The sequence below is a fragment of the Macrobrachium rosenbergii genome, chromosome 34 (assembly GCF_040412425.1).
Source record: "Macrobrachium rosenbergii isolate ZJJX-2024 chromosome 34, ASM4041242v1, whole genome shotgun sequence".
Classification (NCBI taxonomy): Eukaryota; Metazoa; Arthropoda; class Malacostraca; order Decapoda; family Palaemonidae; genus Macrobrachium; species Macrobrachium rosenbergii.
In genome coordinates this window covers 4911550-4932705 of record NC_089774.1, presented here as the reverse complement: position 1 = coordinate 4932705, position 21156 = coordinate 4911550, and the positions used below count along the sequence as shown (strand labels likewise).

The 21156-nt window shown below is 36.5% G+C and overlaps 1 protein-coding gene across 6 annotated transcripts in view; it reads left to right on the top strand.

The window, feature by feature from the left end:
* Window positions 1-21156, top strand: part of LOC136856093 (secretin receptor-like) — a 269350-nt gene that overhangs the window by 168304 nt on the left and 79890 nt on the right. The gene's annotated exons all lie outside the window — the stretch shown is intronic.

Here is a 21156-nt window from a genome sequence, read left to right as displayed (position 1 = left end):
GATGTCAGACAGCTTATAGCGGTCACCTCTTCAAATACTGACCTGGCATATAAGCTGGGACTAGCAATGTCACTTTTAAATGGAGGAACACCTCACTTTTGTGATTAGCACTGGTGCATTGTGGGTACCATATGTCATATTTTAGTTACAGAAACAAGTTGGTGTTAATTATAATGGTTAAGTCTATGTTAGTACTGAGAAGAAATGCATATTAGTTAATATTTTGAAATGTATATTAGTTAATATTTTTAGAGCTAGATTACAAGAATTTTTATTCACTTAGTGACGCAAAAGTGAAAGGTAATATTTTGCAAGAAGTTTTATTCTAGTGACGCAAAAGTATATTAGTTAATATTCGTAGAGCTGGATTACAAGAACTTTTATTTATTAGTGACGCAAAAGTGAAAGGTCAGGGTGCCACAGCTTGGGAAAGATAATAGCACAGTCTTGATCCTTCTCTGTTGTCTAGTTTTAAGTCAAATATAGGTTGTGGGTTCCTGTCTCTGACCCAAAATAGGTATAGATTAACCTAACATTGATGACCATAGTCTTTGGAACGCCAGTGGATGTGGGGCTCGGTGTTTAGCCATCCTTGGGGAACCTAGGACTCTCTTCCATGTGCAGATCCCAATGCGCTATCAACTCAGCCACGGAATCCATAATTGCCACGCAAGTGAATATAAATCGGAAATTAATGAATTCAGGAAGTGTTCTTTTAAATATGCAAAAAATTGCGTAATAAAACCTTGCATTAAGGAAATACATACAGTTGCCAGATCCCAATACGCTATCAACTCAGCCACAGGAAGCCATAATTGCCACGCGAGTGAATATAATCGAAAATTAATGAATTCAGGAAGTCTTTTTTAAATACGCAAAAAAAATTTGAAAATGAAAAATTTTGAGGAAATTTTGGGTCTTTTGATTGACAAGTTGTTGTTAATTAGAATATTCATACTCAATTAATTCCGATTTTGTTCGGGGGATTATGCGGGGACTGAAACGTGCAAAAATTTCTCGAATCAGAGAGAGAGAGAGAGAGAGAGAGAGAGAGAGAGAGAGAGAGAGAGAGAGAGAGAGAGAGAGAGAGAGAGACTTGCTTAAAGAAAGAGTTGGACAGAGAGGTGTGAAATATGAGATGCATATACGCACAGAAAAATATAGACAAACAAAAGAAAGAGAGAGAGAGAGAGAGAGAGAGAGAGAGAGAGAGAGAGAGAGAGAGAGAGAGAGAGAGAGAGAGAGTGGTACCTCCGAAAGGCTTTCTCTTTACTGGAAAATTTTGCGGACGCCCTCACGACAGTTTCTCTCTCTCTCTCTCTCTCTCTCTCTCTCTCTCTCTCTCTCTCTCTCTCTCTCTCTCTCAAATACAAATGGCAATTCCTAAAAGTAGAAACAATAATAATATAATAATAATAATAATCTAAGGCTTCTAATAATACATACATATATATATACACATATACAACTACCAGTATATTTAGTAAACTGAAAATATGTGTATATCTAAACGAATATTTACCAGCAATAGTTTCGTCTACAGTACATCGGCTTCCTGTGAGGGAGGGCAGCGCCCCCCCTTAATGGTAAACATCCTTACTTTAATGGTTTTAGAGACGCCCCGTTTTTTATCCTCTGAGGTGAGAATATAGACAACATAAACATAGATGGCGTCTGGTGGCCGTCATGTTTTGCGGTATCGCGTTTGAGGTTTGTTTTTGTGGTTGTTTGTGTGTGCGTGTTTGTGTGTGCGTGTTTGTGTGTGTGTATGTATATAAAACATTGGGTTACAAATGTAGTTCAATATCCAATTCACTCTACCTCAGAAATAACACCGAATTATAACTAATTATTGACTAGACACCTGGCAGATTCGAACCGCCCACATCAACCTCCTACGACTTGAGTTAAGTTAAGTATATCTTAGCTAACTGAGCTGATTAACAGCTCTTGAGCTGTCCCGAAGGATTAGATTTATTTTTACTGGCTAAGAACCAATCCTAGCAACGGGACCTACAGCTCATTGTGGTCCGAACCACATTATAGCGAGAAATGAATTTCTATCACCAGAAACAAATTCCTCTTGTTCTTCACTGGCCGGTTGGAACGAACACGACCAACAAAGTCAGAACGGAACCCGTTATAGCGATTACGACTTGGAGTGGTGAGCTCTCTTCCCATTGAGCTGTCAAGGGAGGTATCTGCTGTCGGTGGTTCGAATCCACCAGGTGACGAACCACTTATCAGTTGTAATTCCTCGTCGGTATTATTTCCGAGATGGAACGAATTAGATATTAAAAGACAATTGTAGTTTAATGTTTAAATGAAATATCAGTGTGATATGATAAAGAAATATATATATATATATATATGATAAAGATGTATATATATATATATATATATATATATATATATATATATATATATATATATATATATATATATAAGAGTGGCAGGCATTAGGAAAGGAAATGATTTTAGACCATTCCCTGACAAATCCATCGTGCTCTTGCCTTGTTGGTCAAGTCTGATCACCTGATAGCCAGTCGACCCTGTAGGGTTGTAGCCAGGGCGGAGAAAGTCATGGGGCTAGCAACCTCACCCCAAAATAATTTATACAAAATAATGATTTACGTACATGGAAACAATTTCAACCTACGTGGAGACAGGACTACCAGACAACACACACGTGCGCTGAATGCGCGCACAAGCGCGTCAGCAACATATGCGCACACGGGAACGTACAGAATAGAACCGAGGCTAATCAAAACTTGAGCCCAGACGACATTGTTCCCGCCAGGACATTGGGATAATGTCCGCCGAATTAATCCTTCGGCATCCATGGCCCTGGGGAGATAGATAGATAGATAGATAGATAGATAGAAGGATAGATAGATGGAGAATGGCATGCACTGGAGAAGAGAGAGAGAGAGAGAGAGAGAGAGAGAGAGAGAGAGAGAGAGAGAGAGAGAGAGAGAGAGAGAGATGTGCTGAAATATGAAAAGGTACACCTTTTTTGGTCGAAGCCGTTCTATATTATAAAGGACTTGTGTTTAATGTTAATTATTGATTGATAGATAGAGAATTGCATGCACGGGGAGAGAGAGAGAGAGAGAGAGAGAGAGAGAGAGAGAGAGAGAGAGAGAGAGAGAGAGAGATAATGTTAGCCGAATTAATCCTTCAACACCCATCGTCCTGGAGAGATAGGTGGGTTGAATAAATAGAGAATTGAATAAAGAGAGAGAGAGAGATTGCAGAGAGAGAGAGAGAGAGAGAGAGAGAGAGAGAGAGAGAGATAAAAGATAAGAATCATTATACTGAAACACTATAAAGGACTTTAGTTTAATGTTAATTATTAATGGATAGATAGATAGATAGAGGACTGCATGCACAGAAGAAGAAGAAGAAGAAGAAGAAGAAGAGAGAGAGAGAGAGAGAGAGAGAGAGAGAGAGAGAGAGAGAGAGAGAGAGAGAGAGAGAGAGAGAGAGAGAGAGCGAGAGTGTGTAATATTAAATATTAAAAGGTACACCTTTTCATACTGAAACCATTCTATATTATAAAGCACACATTTCAATATTAATTTTAAATAATATTAATATGCAACCCTTCATTAAAGGTTTTAATAACTTGTCGAGTGGGCCACCGCCCCCCTTCACAGGGGAGTAAGACTATAATGTCATGTCTTCCTTATCCAATGCATTATTCACGAAGCTGGACTTGAAGTATACATGTTTGCAGCGCGCGATCTTGTGTTTATAAATCAAGAATAATTATCGTTTTCTTCCAGTAATGCGTCACCAGACTGACTTTATTGAAATAATTTATTGCCAGTTAAACTGAGGCATCGTATATGTTAAATTGAATAACTAGAATGCTTTATAATATTTCATACCTGTCAATTTCATATAAGCATCTGATCGATTGGATTATAGAATTCAGTCCAGTGGCCAATCGCTGGGACTAAAAGGTCATTCAGGGAAACTGACATTAAGAAGGTTTGAAGAGTTGTAACATGAGGAAAACCTCAAAGCAGTTGTTAAGAGAAGTTGGTAAGTCAGCTGGAGGAAAGGGAATATGAACGGAGGTACAGGAAAAGGAATGAAAGAGGTCGCAGCTAGGGATCGAAGCAATTTATAATTTTTTTTTTATTGGTCTTTTATATTGTACAGGGAATCAAAATTTAAATTCCCTTAGTGTGGGGATTCAGTTCATATTCCTATTAGTCATTTGGTGGTGTGGAGATTCAAAATATGGTTTACTGGTAGTTGGCATTTATTATTTTTTGGTATAATTCTGTGTTATTGAATGTGATTTCAATAGACCTTATTATTATTATTATTATTATTATTATTATCATTATTATAGTTTGCATTTTTTTATTTTATGGTATAATTTTAAAGGTTTTGGACCATGATTTCAAAAGGCCCTATTATTATTATTATTATTATTATTATTATTATTATTATTATTATTATTATTATTATTATTATTATTATTATTATTATGATAGTTTGCATTTTTGTTTTATGGTATAATTCTAGGTTCTTGAATATGATTTCAAAAGGCGCCCTATTCGGTAATAATAATAATAATAATAATAATAATAATAATAATAATAATAATAATAATAATTATTATTATTATTATTATTATTATTATTATATTATTATTATTATTATTATTATTACTTTCTGGAGCCAACGCATAATTAGTGATTATCACAAAAGTGTATATCTCTTCCGATAATGTATATATATTTTTTCATCATTTTCCTCATGCAAAAGTATATTGCAAATATTTGTCATCTCTTGCCAGTGTTCTTATTTCAAAATGCATAATTCTCATTCATTGGAACTGTGTTGGAATACATTTAATTATATTATGACAGATTCTGAATCTGACATCAGAAGTCGTGGATATGACGCAGTGATTTGGCAATGTCCTGGTGTGGATTATGTGACATCATATTTTATGAATTTGACATCGTAGGTTTCATGACATCATAAGCTGGCTTTTGTGACATCATATCTTGCTTCTTATATCACTGAAAAAGATGTATAAGAACCATGCTATTGTCCTGTGGGGGTAGTGACGTCAGTGCTCCTCATATGGTGCACTGTAGGCGTTACTAAAGAGATTTTGCAGTGTCCCTTCGGCCCAAAGCTGCTTTCAATTTTTAGCTTTTTACTTTACCTCTGTTCCATTTTCCTTTCTTTCAGTCTTGCTGTCCAGCTTCTTTAACCATTATTTCTTAGTGCAGTTACACCTTTAGATCCTTATACTTCTTCTCCTTTATTTTCTGGATCTCAAATTTTGCTGTCCAGCCCCTCCAACTCCCTCTTTCCACTATCTGAAGCACCTGTTTTGAGGTTTTCCTCCTGTTACACCTGTCAAACCTCTTACTCTCAATTTCCTTTCCAGCGCTGAATGACCTCATAGGTCCCAGTGGTTGGCCTTTGGCCTAAATTTTAGACTCCAGTACTATGCTGTTTAATCTCTGCCATAATATGATTTTCAAGTCTACTCTCTCCGTTATTGGTAATCTTTGGGAGGGCGGAGGCGGGTGTGAGGGACTAGTTTGAAATTAATGATTCCGTGTGAGGACTTCATTAAACCTCGCTAATTATGAGGAAGGAATTAATAGCTGATGCCTCTCTCTGTCAACCTTTATTGATTGGATATTTTGGGAACCGCTGAGTGTCGGAGAGAGTGTTTTTAGCTGTTCGTTCTTGACTAATGTAAGAATAAATATGTTGTGATTGTTTTAATTCTGGTATTTAATTCTGCAGTATTTTACGATGGATATATATATATATATATAGATAGATAGATAGATAGATAGATAGATATTACATATATATTTGCATATAAATCTGTATTTGGCTGAGGAGAGAAATAGTTTGGTCTCTGAAATATAGCCTTTATTTTCAACATTTTGGCATTACTATGGGATCCCTTACACTTGATATATAATATACATATACACATGTATATTATATATAATGTATATTTATACATTTTATATATATTTATACATTTTATATATATATATATATATGAATAACCTCTTTCCACCCGAGAGATAAAAGGATCTTTTCCCAAAACTTAGCCAATTAACCATTAGGCTAAAGAAGTTATCCTCCACTTAGAAGTTAGTTTTGACCATATTTTTTAAGCTGTTGTAGTTGAAGTGGCGAGTCTCTCTCTCTCTCTCTCTCTCTCTCTCTCTCTCTCTCTCTCTCTCTCTCTCTCTCTCTCTCTCTCTCCTGTTGTCTTAGTGGTTGATATGGCAACACAGAACTTGACACTGGTTGAAAAAGTTTGCCATTGAGAGTGAGGTAGGTTCTATATGGGCTCTGTTCCCTTGTCAATCGTCTAGATAACATTATCGTCGAAAGTTTTGATTATATATTATATAATTATATATATAAATATAATTATATATATATATATAAATATATATATATATATATATATATATATATAGTATAAATATATATATATATATATATATAACATATATATATATATATATATATATATATATATATATATATATATATATAGAGAGAGAGAGAGAGAGAGAGAGAGAGAGAGAGAGAGAGAGAGAGAGAGAGAGAGAGCTCCTGCAAGAAGTTACATTTTCAGTTCTAATCAAATCTTTGGCGGTGAGGTTGCTAGCCCATACCTTTTACCAACCTAGTTACAGCCAGTGAGGTTAAAAGAGACGCGTTATTATTATTATTATTACTATTATTATTATTATTATTATTATTATTATTATTATTATTATTTTATTATTATATTTCCCCATTTGGGATCGATCGTGAGTCCTTTACTGATGCAGCAAGATATATATATATATATATATATATATATATATATATATATATATATATATATATATATATATATATATATATATATATATATATATTTCTTCTTTTTTTCCTGTTTGAACATCGGTGGCCCAGGGGTTTCTTCCCCCCCTGTGTTTTTTCCCTCCGAAATTCATATTTATTTCCCTTAATTATTCTTTATGCTTACCACTCGTGGGTGTGGGTCTTGCAACCTCATCCCGAGAAAGAATGATCTAGAAATGTAACTCAGAACCTTTGAGTAATTTTTGAGCGGCATTGGGTTGCAATAAGACCCGAGAGCCGACAAAGATGATTTATTTATATTAAATTCTAGATTTTTAGGAAATATATTTGGAGATGAAGTTGCTAGCCTCACACCCTGCCACATATGTTCAAAGGACATATGCAGTGACGGAGCTAGGATATTCCTTAATGATCACCCCTGCAGGAAATGACCAGAGTCACCGTTGCTATACTTCACTGAGCGCTGCAGTAAATAGATTATTGCTGCGTTTGAATTCAGTCAGTAAACAAAGGTGTCTGGTGGACTAAAAGCTCGTGCACCTCTCTCTCTCTCTCTCTCTCTCTCTCTCTCTCTCTCTCTCTCTCTCTCTCTCACACACAGCTTAGCCAAAGTGGCAGTGAAATACTGTACTTTGGAAGCGAAACGCTCACACCCTAGTCAGATTACATGATTGTATTTAGCTATTCAGCAGACTCCACTCAGGTCTCTCTCTCTCTCTCTCTCTCTTTGTATGGCCCCCAGAGCTGGCTGACAGATTCTCGCATTTCCGCCAAAGCGAAAATTGGACGGTATTTTCTTTTAAAGTGACTCCATGCAAGGTCCGTGTTGCTCTGTCAGACCTTCACGCAGATACTGTTTCAAGGTAGTGTTCTGTTTAGTATGTTTGTATGTATGCATATGTATATGTAGAAAGAGAGAGAGAGAGACAGTTTATGCATATGTCTATACGTATTCATTTACCGCGTGAATTTCCTTATTGTCTCCCGTAGCCTTTTAAATGTCCTGCGTCCTCTGTACAGGAACCTAATATCCCCCAGAAGGAATTTATTCCCATATATCCTTTTGGGGTTATTATGCTCTCGAATCGAGATCGTATCCCTAACGTTGAGGAAGGCAATAAAGTAAGATTATAACTCTGCTGCAATTGTTGACGAAGGTTTGGAGTTTCTGCAGAGCACGACTTGTAATATTCGATATTATATTACATATATACATATACATATTATATATACATGTATATGCTAGACAGGTATGCAGTTGTAATGATCACAGTTCCTTCTTATCTTCTCGATTTCCTCATAAATTTTTTATAACATTTGTATCCTATTTGTTTCTCTGTTGACTTAAGGAGTGTATTATGTACCTGGTAATCAGTCGATTGTAGTGTTTTGCAATTTGGTTGGCTTGCAGTATAGAGCTAGCGGTTTCATTCCAAAATATTTGTTTAGAGTGTGTATGGTAATACAACAAGCCACGTCCTCAAACGATATATTTATATTTTTTTAATAAAACTCATGTGCTTGTAAATTTTTTTCTTGCTGCCACATCTCCAAACACCTTTTAAAATGTATTCAAAACGTGTCTATGCCTCGCTGCAACTTTCACCCAAACGAAGCCTCGAAGTATATCAAAACTCATCTATATGTAAACAATCCCACAGTTGCCACATGTATGTAAACAATCCCACATGTGCCACATCTAAGTATACTGTCCCACGTTTGCCACATCTATGCAAACTATCCAGCTCTTATCACATCTGTGTAAACAATCCCACAGTTGCCACATCTGTGGAAACAATCCCACAGTTGCCACATCTATGTAAACAATCCCACAATGCCACATCTCGACCCACTGACATCAAAGCAGGCTATCCACAGAATCAGAAGAACCTGAGCCTTTAATTTGCTCACAAAAAGTCGTCCATATTAAAAACGAACCAAGCGTTTAGTCCGATGGGTCCTCAATCACAGGACATCTCTGAAAAGACCCAAAACAAATCGAAGAGAGGACTGAAAGGCCTTCAAACGAAGCGCTGCGTAGCCTGTCATTTTCTGGACTGGTTCAATAATGGCTCAGGCATGTTTTCGAAAGTGTCACGCAAGCACGGATGTTTGTGGTTTCGAATTTGTACCATTGGGGGGAAAAAATGGTGCAATTTTTGGTGGCAGGATGATAGGATGTGCCAATTAGGGTGCTTGTCAAAGGAATGGTGTTGTTTTTAGGGGGATAGATAAGCAAGGATTGGTAGATAATCAGATAATAGTCATTTTTGGGTGCGTTTGGGGTCATTTCCGTGTTTGTTTATTTATGTTTAATAGTCAGATGCCCTTCACTCAAGCTGTTTATAAATCGGATTGTCATCTAATAGACATTTGTTCATTTAACAGGTAATGAGGTGTTAATTATTCTTTTGTATTTGTATATATATATATATATATATATATATATATATATATATATATATATATATATATATATATATATATATATATATATATATATATATATATATATATATATATATATATATATATATATATATATATACAGTATATCCTAACATAAGCTACCTAACCTAACCTCACCTAGGACTTAGTACCCTACCTGACCCAGGGCGAAGGGGGAGTCTTTGACCCCCTAAGGCCCCCCCCCCTCGCTTTTTGTTTCCCCAATCTACTTAAGGGGATCGGCCGCCTAAAAAAACCCAATAATCTTTAAAAAATTTGATTTGCTGAAAAAAATTCTATGGCTTCGTATAGGGTTCAAGAATGTGTCCACGAAATATTATGCTAAAATTTGCCGTATTTCTCTAGTTATGGCCTACAATGTAACAATAACTATATACCCATAAAACACCAGTAGCGCAAATGATTTAGTCTGGTATAGTTTTTGCGATATATATTACGAAAACTTCCTTTGAAATGAAATGTATAATGTCAATAATATCCTACTCGGCACCTTTTTAGTTATTCCTAGCCCAACGCACACGTCATACCATGACGCCGACTGTGGCAGTTGCCTATAAACTTCCAAGCTAGAAGGACACGTTTTTCATGCTCGCTAGCCTTGACTGAACTCTGTATTTTCTGCTGTGGTTTTGTTTTTTCACCGTGCCTAAAAGGTCCAAGAGTTCACTTCATGCTTCTAGAATGCGGAAAAGCCAAGTGGAAAAGTCCAGGCGAGAAGTAGAAGAAAGAGTTCAAGAAATTAGTGCCATAGAGGGGAATGGAGCGACGGAGAGAGAGAGAGCTGTCGCCCATCAAACGGCGCAGGCAGCGATCTCTGCTGACCAGAGACCAACCACATCCACCCCTAAACGCCTCTTTATTTGTTCGTCACTACCAAAGGGCAAAGATATTTTAGAAAAAGAAAGCAGTAGCTCGGAGGCTGATATTATTGACGATCCTGAAAATAAAATGATCATAATAAGTGAAGCAAGGCTTGATGAATTACTTGAATCACGAATCCCTAATTGTGAATGTAAAGTAATTCCCAGGATCCATTTGGCAAGGGATGGATTCGAGACACTAATAAAAAAGTGTAGGCAACTATGATACCCTAGAGTAATACCTTGTAGCAAGATCAGACAGGGGGGGACCAGGAACCTAAAATTTATAAGAATGTGTCTTAGGCACATAAATAATCAATTAATATTCTTATTTATAATCATTTTGCATTAATTAATACCCAAAAATAAAAACTAAAACCATAGAATTAATTGTAACACAGTCTTTGAAGTCCCTTTTACTTTTTTTATGTAACTAAAACTTTGAAGTCCCGTTTCTCAAAACATAAGTTTTTCGCCTTTAAAATGTATCTCCTCCCTTAGTATTGGACCAATCTAAATGAAATTTTAAATATAACATGGGGAAACATGGTAGATTAAAACAAAACCTTTTAATATTTTGAGTTTCTGATTTTTGGCAATTTTTTTTCTGTAATTTTTCCGGGAAAATTTCAAAAAAAAAAAAATCATATCTGGAAATATAATTGAAAAATCAAAAATCCAGGGCTTTGTATCGAAGGTCCATATGTGTTTTAGTCTTCAAATCTCATCCTTTAAAACCAAAAGCAAAGGAGGAGATGCATTTTGAAAATGGCCCCGAAAAATGCTCTGGCGTGACAAAACCTTCACTGTTTTTCCCCAAAGTTCCACACAATATCCTTTAACAAACCCCTCAACAACCTGTCGTTAAAAAAGTCGGAAACCGGCCGATCCCCTTAACCTCTCCTGTTACGTAAGCAATCCTACCTTTCCTACGTATATACAGTATATATAGTTCTTCATTGGAGGGGTGGGTAGAGCTCTCGGCTAGCACGCTGTTGGCCCAGCATTCGACTCTCTGACCGGCCAATGAAGAATTAGGCACCCCACAGGAAGGGGTCCTAGTACCTACCCCTTAGGCACCCCACTCCTCTTATCCACCTTCACCAACCGCGGCATTCAGAGCAGGTGATAACTTCATTAAGGGCTGTTGTCCCTGTCTTGTGGACCTTGTCGTGTGAATCAGCAGTTCTCCCTTGACTTCGTTATTGCTTGTTGAGATTGTAGCAGGCAACACCTGCTGTTGCTTGTTTCTGGTTTAAACAAGGGCGTCTGTGATTGTTACTTGATGGGGTTAAAGTTGCTTTGAGGGGATTTGGATGATGGTACTGTATTAGAATTCGTGTTGGACAAGACAATAAGACCAGATATTTGGAGAGTAACCTTCCATAGGATCAGTTGTTCATATTAGACAAGAGGAAACACGTGGAAATAGAATAAAGATAAATAGAGAGATGAGAAGAAGAACTATCTTATAGATTACATTAAGAAATGGAAAAATACAGATGATTAACTTCATGTAAATATATGCTGAAGTTCACAATAATTGATAAATAAGTAAACGTTTGATAATAATAATAACAATAATAATAATAATAATAATAAGTACGTTATTATGTTCAGTGTTGGCTTCCTCGTCTAAATGAAATGGATTCCAAAATTCATAATAAATGAGTGCCATAGTTAAATCGATTGTACAATACAGGAATAACTCTTGTAATACAACTAGTTAGTGACATCACTACAGTTAAAGAGCTATTGAGGTGATTATATCAAAGAACGAGATTTAAGTGCTAGTGTGGACTGAAACAGAATTCAAAATTACATTGCATTGATGCACTGATGTATCATTTGCAACCCAACATGCATTTATGGCGTACTGGGGCGCCATTTTTTAGCTATTTTCAACTCGTCAGTTTGGCCTTTTCTCTGATTATAATTTTATTTTTTAATGTGCTACAATAAAGTACAACAATTCAGCTTTAAAATGACACCAAGACAAGTACCACAGCTTGAACAGTAACTTCACACACAGTAAACAAAATGAATTTTTGCTCATCACAGCTTGAGCTCTGTGATAGATAGACTCGCAAAGGTCTGGTAATTGAAAGGTCAAGGTTATTTGCAAGTTTTATTCATGATTATTTTTACAAGGCAAAATCTCCACTCTTATGCCCAACCCTCCTTCTTCACCTGGCCCTGGGACTGACATAAGTCTGTGAAATCTCTTGGCAGTTCTAATTTTAGAGCCACTAAATGCCTTGAAAAAAGTGCGTTTGCTTAAGTAGAGGTGCCCAAATAACTTTTTTAACACAGAGGGACACAATCAAGAAATATTTGAGGCTCCTATAACACCTGGGTCCTTAGAAATTTGGAGAGTAAAGATAGAAAATATTTTCAATATACAAAGACAGCAATTGATGAAGTACTGTGCATATCTGTAAATTGAAAAGTCGGAGACACAGGTTCATCATCAGACCACTTCTGTGGTCTTCTGAATAGAATGCCTTATTCGATGCATAAATCATTTCCTAAACAAAGGAAGACATGGCGTCTTGTCCCGTCATATTGCCGTGTGATAGCCTGGTGTTCTTGTATAAGAAGATTAGAAGAAGTAATGTTGGCGAGAGAGATAGAAGAAAAACAATGTTGCTGATGGAGTGAGACTTTCAAGAAGCTACTGTGAGTACAAACTTCAGTAGACTTTTCATAATAAGACAATGTCCTGGAAAGTCATCCTCCTGGATAAACAATATCCTGCTGGAAGGACGTTTTTCTGGAAAGGCGACCTCCTGGAAAAACAAAACTTCTACCCAGTATACATCTACAGGATATTGAAGATCCGGATATGAACTGGACCGATATTGTTCAAAAAAGTCACATGAAGAATCTGGTGTTTGTTGCCAGGGGACACAAAGAGACATGAAATGCAGCTGACTGAGTGAATGAAGAAAGATTTTATTTAAGTAATATTGTAAATTAATAATAAGAATATTGGAAATATCTGTTTGTACTGACATTATCTCTTGGTGTGGATTCCACATGTCAAGCTGTCATAAAGATAGATAAATAGATAGATTCATAAAGATAAATGGATAGTTATAATATCTCTCTCTCTCTCTCTCTCTCTCTCTCTCTCTCTCTCTCTCTCTCTCTCTCTCTCTCTCTCTCTCTATATATATATATATATATATATATATATATATATATATATATATATATATATATATATATATATATATTATAGTATATACAAGAGTTTTTCCACCATGTTGCTAATTCAAACATGTCTGTTATATTCTCTCAGATATTAATGCAATAATATCCTCAATATCAGATTCACTTTGCCATGGGAATAACTCACAACCCAAAGGGAATTATATATGCATGGTGAGAAGGAGAGTTGAAGAGTCTCATTGATTATACATTAGCGCAGAGCAGAAGGAAGAGCAAGTTGATGTAAGCAACAGTTAGAAAAAGGAATGGTCTGAGGTATATTTCATGTGTCAGAAGAGAGTCCAGTTCAAAGTCGATGGAATGAGTACTTTGATAAATTGCTGAAGGTGGAAGTGAGAGAAGAAGCAGAGTTGAATGATGTGGGAGTCAAAGGGGTTAATGTAAGTTTGAAGATGCTTGTGGAAGTGATCGTTTGGGACGAAAAAGAGTAATTGAAAGAGTTGAAGAATAGAAAGACCGCAGGAGTTGATGGGGTTACAAGTGGCATGCTGCGATATGGTGCTGATAGTGAGATTACATGGCTGACCAGGGTTTGTAAGGTTGTGTCTGGATGAGGAAAGGTTCCGTGAGAGTGTTCTGGATAGAGTTGGAGGAATGGCGTTAATCAAACATAATATTTAGGAGTGGAGTGTATTTAGAGAGAGAGAGAGAGAGAGAGAGAGAGAGAGAGAGAAAATGCAAATTTCGTATTTGTTGAGTAATGTTTTATCTCGCTTCCGTAGCTTACAAGGCAGAGAGAGAGAGAGAGAGAGAGAGAGAGAGAGAGAGAGAGAGAGAGAGAGAAACATAAATATTCATGTTGGCTTGGTAATGTTTTATCTTTTATCTATAGCTTACAATACTCGGGAAGAGAGAGACAGAAAGAGAGAGAGAAAGAGAACATAAATATTCATGTTTGCTGGGTAACGTTTTGTCTTTCTCCTATACTAGGTTGCATAGAGAGAGAGAGAGAGAGAGAGAGAGAGAGAGAGAGAGAGAGATAATCTCCTGTTTATGCGCCCAGGGCTAAATTCACCCAGTTACCTGAGATTCCTCCATCCCAAGAGAGTAATAACATTAGCGACATTAAGACGGGCAAATGAATATCGCGGACGCAATTACCAAAAGAGGAAAATCGTATGCACCGTTACCTGTTGATGACTGTCATTATTATTATTATTATTATTATTATTATTATTATTATTATTATTATTATTATTATTATTATTATTATTGGTGTTGTTGTTTAAAGTGCGACATGATGATTTGACAGGGACGTAAAGGGCCTCAATAAATGCAGATTCGTAGCAAAAAAGCAAAACATTTATATTTACAAGTAAATTAAGTACATGAATCAGCACAGAAATATATATATATATATATATATATATATATATATATATATATATATATATATATATATATATATATATATATATATATAAATTTCTGACTCACATCAGGATCAACCCAGGTCTTTCAAATGAAAGACCAGAGCGCTGCCAACCAGGCCACGCAAGTCATAAAAGAAGTTGGAACTTGAGTGCAACTGTACCCATGTATATGTATGTATATATATATATATATATATATATATATATATATATATATATATATATATATATATATATAGATATAGATATATGAGGACGCACATTTATATCAACTACCAGGTACATAATTCACTGGTTTTCTAAATCGATGCTCCGACTCACTTAGGAATCGAACTTGGGGCAAGCCTCTAACACCATTCACCTCAGCACCTTCTTTCCTCCTACTACTAGGTTCGGGAATTTTCTCCTTCCTTCTTTTCTTAACTCTGCCTCCATTCCTTTCTGTAGTTCTTGTCGTCTTCGGGCCTGGGCTGGAAAAGGGGCGGTTCTGTTCCTCGTCCCATTAACCCCTAAAAAAAAAAATCGATCAATCAATAAACATTAATTTATGCATACATCAACAACGATAAGAGACATTAAAACGAAGGCAATGGTTGATAAATATTCAACCCATCCCCAAGTTGCAACCCCTTTCATTCCTTTTACTGTACCTCCTTTCATATTACCGTTCTTCCCATCGTGCTATCCACCCTCTCCTAACAATTATTTCATAGTGCAACTGCTAAAGTTGTTCCTCGTGGAACACCTTTCAAACCTCTTACTCTCAATTCCCCTTTCAGCGCTGAATGACCTCATAGGGCCCAGTGCTTGGCCTGTGGCCTAAACTTTACATTCCATTTCGACAAAGATTCGAAATTCAAAGGATGAATAGATTTTGAAATTGCTGAAACGTTCCAAATTCTCTTTTCGTAAATTGGACACATCAGGAACGAACTTGGTCCTACTGGAAGATAATCCTTTTATTCTGCTCATGAAAGAGAGAGAGAGAGAGAGAGAGAGAGAGAGAGAGAGAGAGAGAGAGAGAGAGAGACACATCGGATAATGTAGGGTAATGTTTATGGGACCTCTCTGGGAACGCAGGACCTTTCAAAGCGACGGTTGTTTTAGGTCAGTCAGGGGTCCTGCAAAATTTGGGGATATTGGCTCCCCTTCATATCTTCCTTTCTGTCTGTTGGTTATTATCATTAATTCTAGATTATATTATTTCTAGTTATTATTATTGATTCTAGACTAATATTATTTCTAGTTATTATTACTTTTCTAGATTAAATGGTTATGCTAATTAATTCTAGATCACTAGTATTTCTAGAATCTCATGGGACTGGCTCCTTCTACTTGTATTTCTTCTAGAACAAAGTTATGCAATATATATATATATATATATATATATATATATATATATATATATATTTATTTATCTACATAGATATATGTATTATTTATATATTTATTATATATTATATATACATATATATCCCATAAAGTGATAGCTTTAAAGGTCGGTAACTCTCTGGTTCCCAGCGATTTTGGGGGGTGATGAGGTTGCTAGCCTCACGACTATCCCACCCTGGCTACAGCCACCACAGTCGAATAACCTCCAAGTGTCTAAATCCTAGTTTGAAGAAATAAATATAAGAAATGAAATATATATAGGAATATATATAGATTCTATGAATTTTCGCTAATTGATGTCCTATTTTTTTAATTGGGGGGGATTGGTCCCCTGGGGGTGTGGCGGCGCCGGGGCGGGGGGTGATGTGAGTGTGATTTACTTTCATTATGACCAATTTCCTGTTGGTAATTTGGAATCAGGATTTGTTAGTAATATGTTATAAAAAAAAATCTAATATTCCGATTGTCAAAGTTTCTTTTTCGATTTATGTGAAATAGAATTATTTTTCAATTCATTTACTTCCTTTGTTGGGTTCCCGGCCTCATTGTGAGCCATTTTCAGTTGCACCAAACTGACGTGGGTTTTTTTATTGTCTGTCATACTTGTTTATTCAATTTCTGTTGGTTATGTATAGGCTTTAAATATCTCTGTTTAACCAACCCCCTTCTTTTATCAGGGCCTTGATTTGAACATTATTATTATTATTGACATACTTTGTATTTTTATATCTTCGATTTATGTCAAAATAATAATAATAATAATAATAATAATAATAATAATAATAATAATAATAGTGAATCTGATCTTGTTTGTCCTTCCCCGGGTGACAGTCCACCCACCCACCCACGCAAACCAGTTTGTCCGGCCCGGGTGGGGGAGGGATAGGTAGGGGATCGGGAGGGTAGGGGAGACAGAAGCCCCAGGTTCCAGTGCATGTAGCGTGCGCCGACACGCTCGCAATAATAATAATAATAATAATAATAATAATAATAATAATAATAATAATAATAATAAAGGCATTCTCATCCACCAACGACGGTCGGATGGACTATGTACCTGATAGTTACGCGACTCATATCGGTCGCAACCATGGTTTAAAAGGTGCACGGGTGTAGCAACCTCATCCCAAAACACCAGCCGAGGACAGAAAGGCTAAATAACAGAGAAAAAAAAAAAGCGTAGCAAGAGAAAATAAGGAAATTGTAATTCCTCTCTCTTCAAATTCCTGAGGAGAAATCAGGTAGGCATTAAGTGAATGGATTCCAGGATACAGCTCTCCCTCAGGAATCGGGAATGGGAACTTTCACTACGTAGAGGAGTCTAGAAGCCTCCCAACACCTCCGTAGAATAAAAACAGTTGCCAAAGGCCGCCACCAACGTTCAGGTATACCTGGGCAGTTGTGCCCGCCGCACAGTCGGGTTGTGCAGGCAAAACTGAACCCACTGACGGTCAGTTTAGCCTGCAGGGGCGTAAGTGCGCAGGTGTAACTGGGGGTTAGTGGCCGCCTTTAATAACTAAGACTGAATGCAGACTGATACTCGTAAGGGGAAGGAAACTGAGACCTATTTTCTTTCCTCCAGGAAATGGCGATAATTGTCGATTGGGGAAGCATTGTCAGAGGCTTAATTGTTTTTTAGTCTTTGTTTGTTTGGGATGTTGAATCAAAGTCTCTCTCTCTCTCTCTCTCTCTCTCTCTCTCTCTCTCTCTCTCTCTCTCTATCTCTCTCTCTCTGTATATATATATATTAGGGAAGCACTGTCAAAAGCTCAATTGTTCTTTAGGCCTTATTTGTTTGGGATGTTGAATCAAAGTCTCTCTCTCTCTCTCTCTCTCTCTCTCTCTGTATCTCTACTACAGCATATCTCTCTCTCTCTCTCTCTGTATCTACTATGTATATATATATACATATAGCATATGTGTATATATATGTATGTATATATATACTATATATATATATATATATATACATATTAAACCTCGAACGATTTTTGCACCGCGCATGTGAGAAAAAACCCCGACAGCCCGTAAAAAAAAAAAAAAACCTCTAAACTTACAGCGTGGTACAGGAAGCAGAACAAAGACCCAGTTCCTTAATGCATCCTAACCTTCCGCGTCCTTATTTATGTGTCCTCCGCGGGACGTAAAACGACACCTGCGAAGTCCTCGGGAAGGATTAAAAGGACGCCTCTTGCAGGAGAAAAGTTAGTTCTCCCCCGAGGCGCGCGTTCAACTGCGGAAGGAGAGTAAATGTCTTTGTGCCTTTCGAGGGAGGAAATTGTGGGGTTATGTAATAATGGCTGAATGTGTATTTTCATTTAGAGTAATTGATGGGTTCTCTCTCTCTCTCTCTCTCTCTCTCTCTCTCTCTCTCTCTCTCTCTCTCTCTCTCTCTTGACTCCTCGTATCGGTTTGGCTTATTCGAAATGGGTTTATATTCGCTTTGAAAAATCTGAAGGGATTATTATTATTATTATTATTATTATTATTATGGAAATGCCTAAAAAGTTATTATTATTATTATTATTATTATATTAAAGCTGTACAAACATGTGTATGGAAAAGCCTGAAAGAACTTATTATTATTATTATTATTATTATTATTATTATTATTATTATTATTATTATTATTATTATTATTATGAAAACGTAACCATAAACCAAATCTAAATGATTATTAACAATTAAAACAATTCCTCATAAACAAGATTACCAAACACGAAGAAAACAAAATAAAAAAACAAAAAGATAAATAATAAATAAAGAGAGAAAAATAAACAAACAAATAAATATAAACATTCACGAACAGCAACAGATACATATAAATATAACACTCCAGGGCGCATGCGCAGAACGACGCTTACATGAAAGGGCTGAAATTGAAATGAATTTTATGAATTTTAATTCTTCCGATGAATTCTATCACTACGAACTAGGATATTCCATTAGCTTTGTAATGCTGTATTTTAGGCTTCTGTAAAAGAAAACTATTGTGCCGGCTTTGTCTGTCCGTCCGCACTTTTTTCTGTCCGCACTTTTTCTGTCCGCACTTTTTTCTGTCTGCACTCTTTTCTGTCCGCACTTTTTCTGTCCGCACTTTTTCTGTCCGCACTTTTTCTGTCCGCACTTTTTCTGTCTGCACTCTTTTCTGTCCGCACTTTTTTCTGTCCGCACTTTTTCTGTCTGTCTGCACTCTTTCTGTCCGCACTTTTTTCTGTCACACTTTTTCTGTCCGCACTTTTTCCTGTCCTCACTTTTTTCTGTCCGCACTTTTTCTGTCCGCACTTTTTTCTGTCCGCACTTTTTTCTGTCTGCACTCTTTTCTGTCCGCACTTTTTCTGTCTGCACTTATTCTGTCTGCACTTTTTTCTGCACTTTTTTCTGTCCTCCCTCAGATCTCAAAACCTAGTGAGGCTAGAGGGCTGCAAATTGTTATGTTGATCATCCACCCTCCAATCATCAAACATACCAAATTGCAGCCCTCTAGCCTCCTCAGTAGTTTTGATTTTAGTTAAGACTAAAGTTAGCCATAATCGTGCTTCCGGCAACGATATAGGCCAGGCCACCACCGGGCCGTGGTTAAAGTTTCATGGGCAGCGGCTCATGCAGCATCATACCGAGGTCACCGAAAGATAGATCTATTTTCGGTGGCCTTGATTATACGCTGTACAGAAAACTCGATCGCGCCAAAGAAACCTCGGCGGATTTGTTACTTGTTGTATTTATATTTATTTTTGATTTTTCGGCTAAAGTTATTTATTTATTTATTCTTATTTTTATTTTCCTAATTTTTTTAGGATATATTTCATGGAAGCTTGTTTTCAAAGTTACTGAATTTTAATTTCTATCAATAAATATTTTTTAGATATAATATTAACAATCAATTTAACATCTGAATATTGAATAGACTGAAAAATGAATTTTTAACAATATTATATACGCAAGTTTATTGTCCAAAAATTAACATATGAATATTTAATTCTATTTCTGTCATGTCTATTTACACACTCGAAGATAAATTTAATGCCTTACAGGTGCTACTGAACCTTGCCCCAAACCTTTGTCTCCGGTGCGAGCGGCAGTGGTTGAATATGAACCCTTTCCCCTGAATGAACAAGTAAAAATGCGCCGAAGTTTCTTCGGCGTAGTCTAGTTTTCTGTACAGCCGCTACAGCGTATAATCAAGGCCACTGAAAACAGATCTATCTTTCGGTGGTCTCGGTATAATGCTGTATGAGTCGCGGCCCATGAAACTTTAACCACGGCCCGGTGGTGGCCTGGCCTATATCGTTGCCAGATGAAAGATCAAGGCTAAATTTGACTTTAAATGAAATCAAAACTACAGAGGCTAGAGGGCTGCAATTTGGTATGTTTGATGATTGGAGGGTGGACGATGAGCATACCAATTTGCAGCCCTCTAGCTTCAGGAGTTTTTAAGATTTGGAGGCGGACAGACAAAGTGCGGACGGACAGAGAAAGCCGGCACAATGGTTTTCTTTTACAGAAAACTAAAAGCATAGCAATTTATAATTGTGGGGAGAATTGTATAAGTTAGTACTTTAATGACCGGGCTACAATTATTGCCTCATTGTTTCTTCTGAAACGAAGACTGGGATCTTCTCTCTCTCTCTCTCTCTCTCTCTCTCTCTCTCTCTCTCTCTCTCTCTCTCTCTCTCTCTCTCTCTCACATACACACAGAAGCATACGGACAAATTTTCTGTAAAACATAATATATTTATCCATTGAAGCTTTGACTTTGGTACTTGGGTGTCAGTCGAGTGCTGTGTATCAGCTGGTGATATGAAAGAGAGAGAGAGAGAGAGAGAGAGAGAGAGAGATGAGAGATTTATATATTGTTTAAAAATTTATAAAATTTATAAAAATTCTATTTATATAATTTAAAAATTTTATTGCTCTAACTCTCTTTATAAAGAATCTCTCTC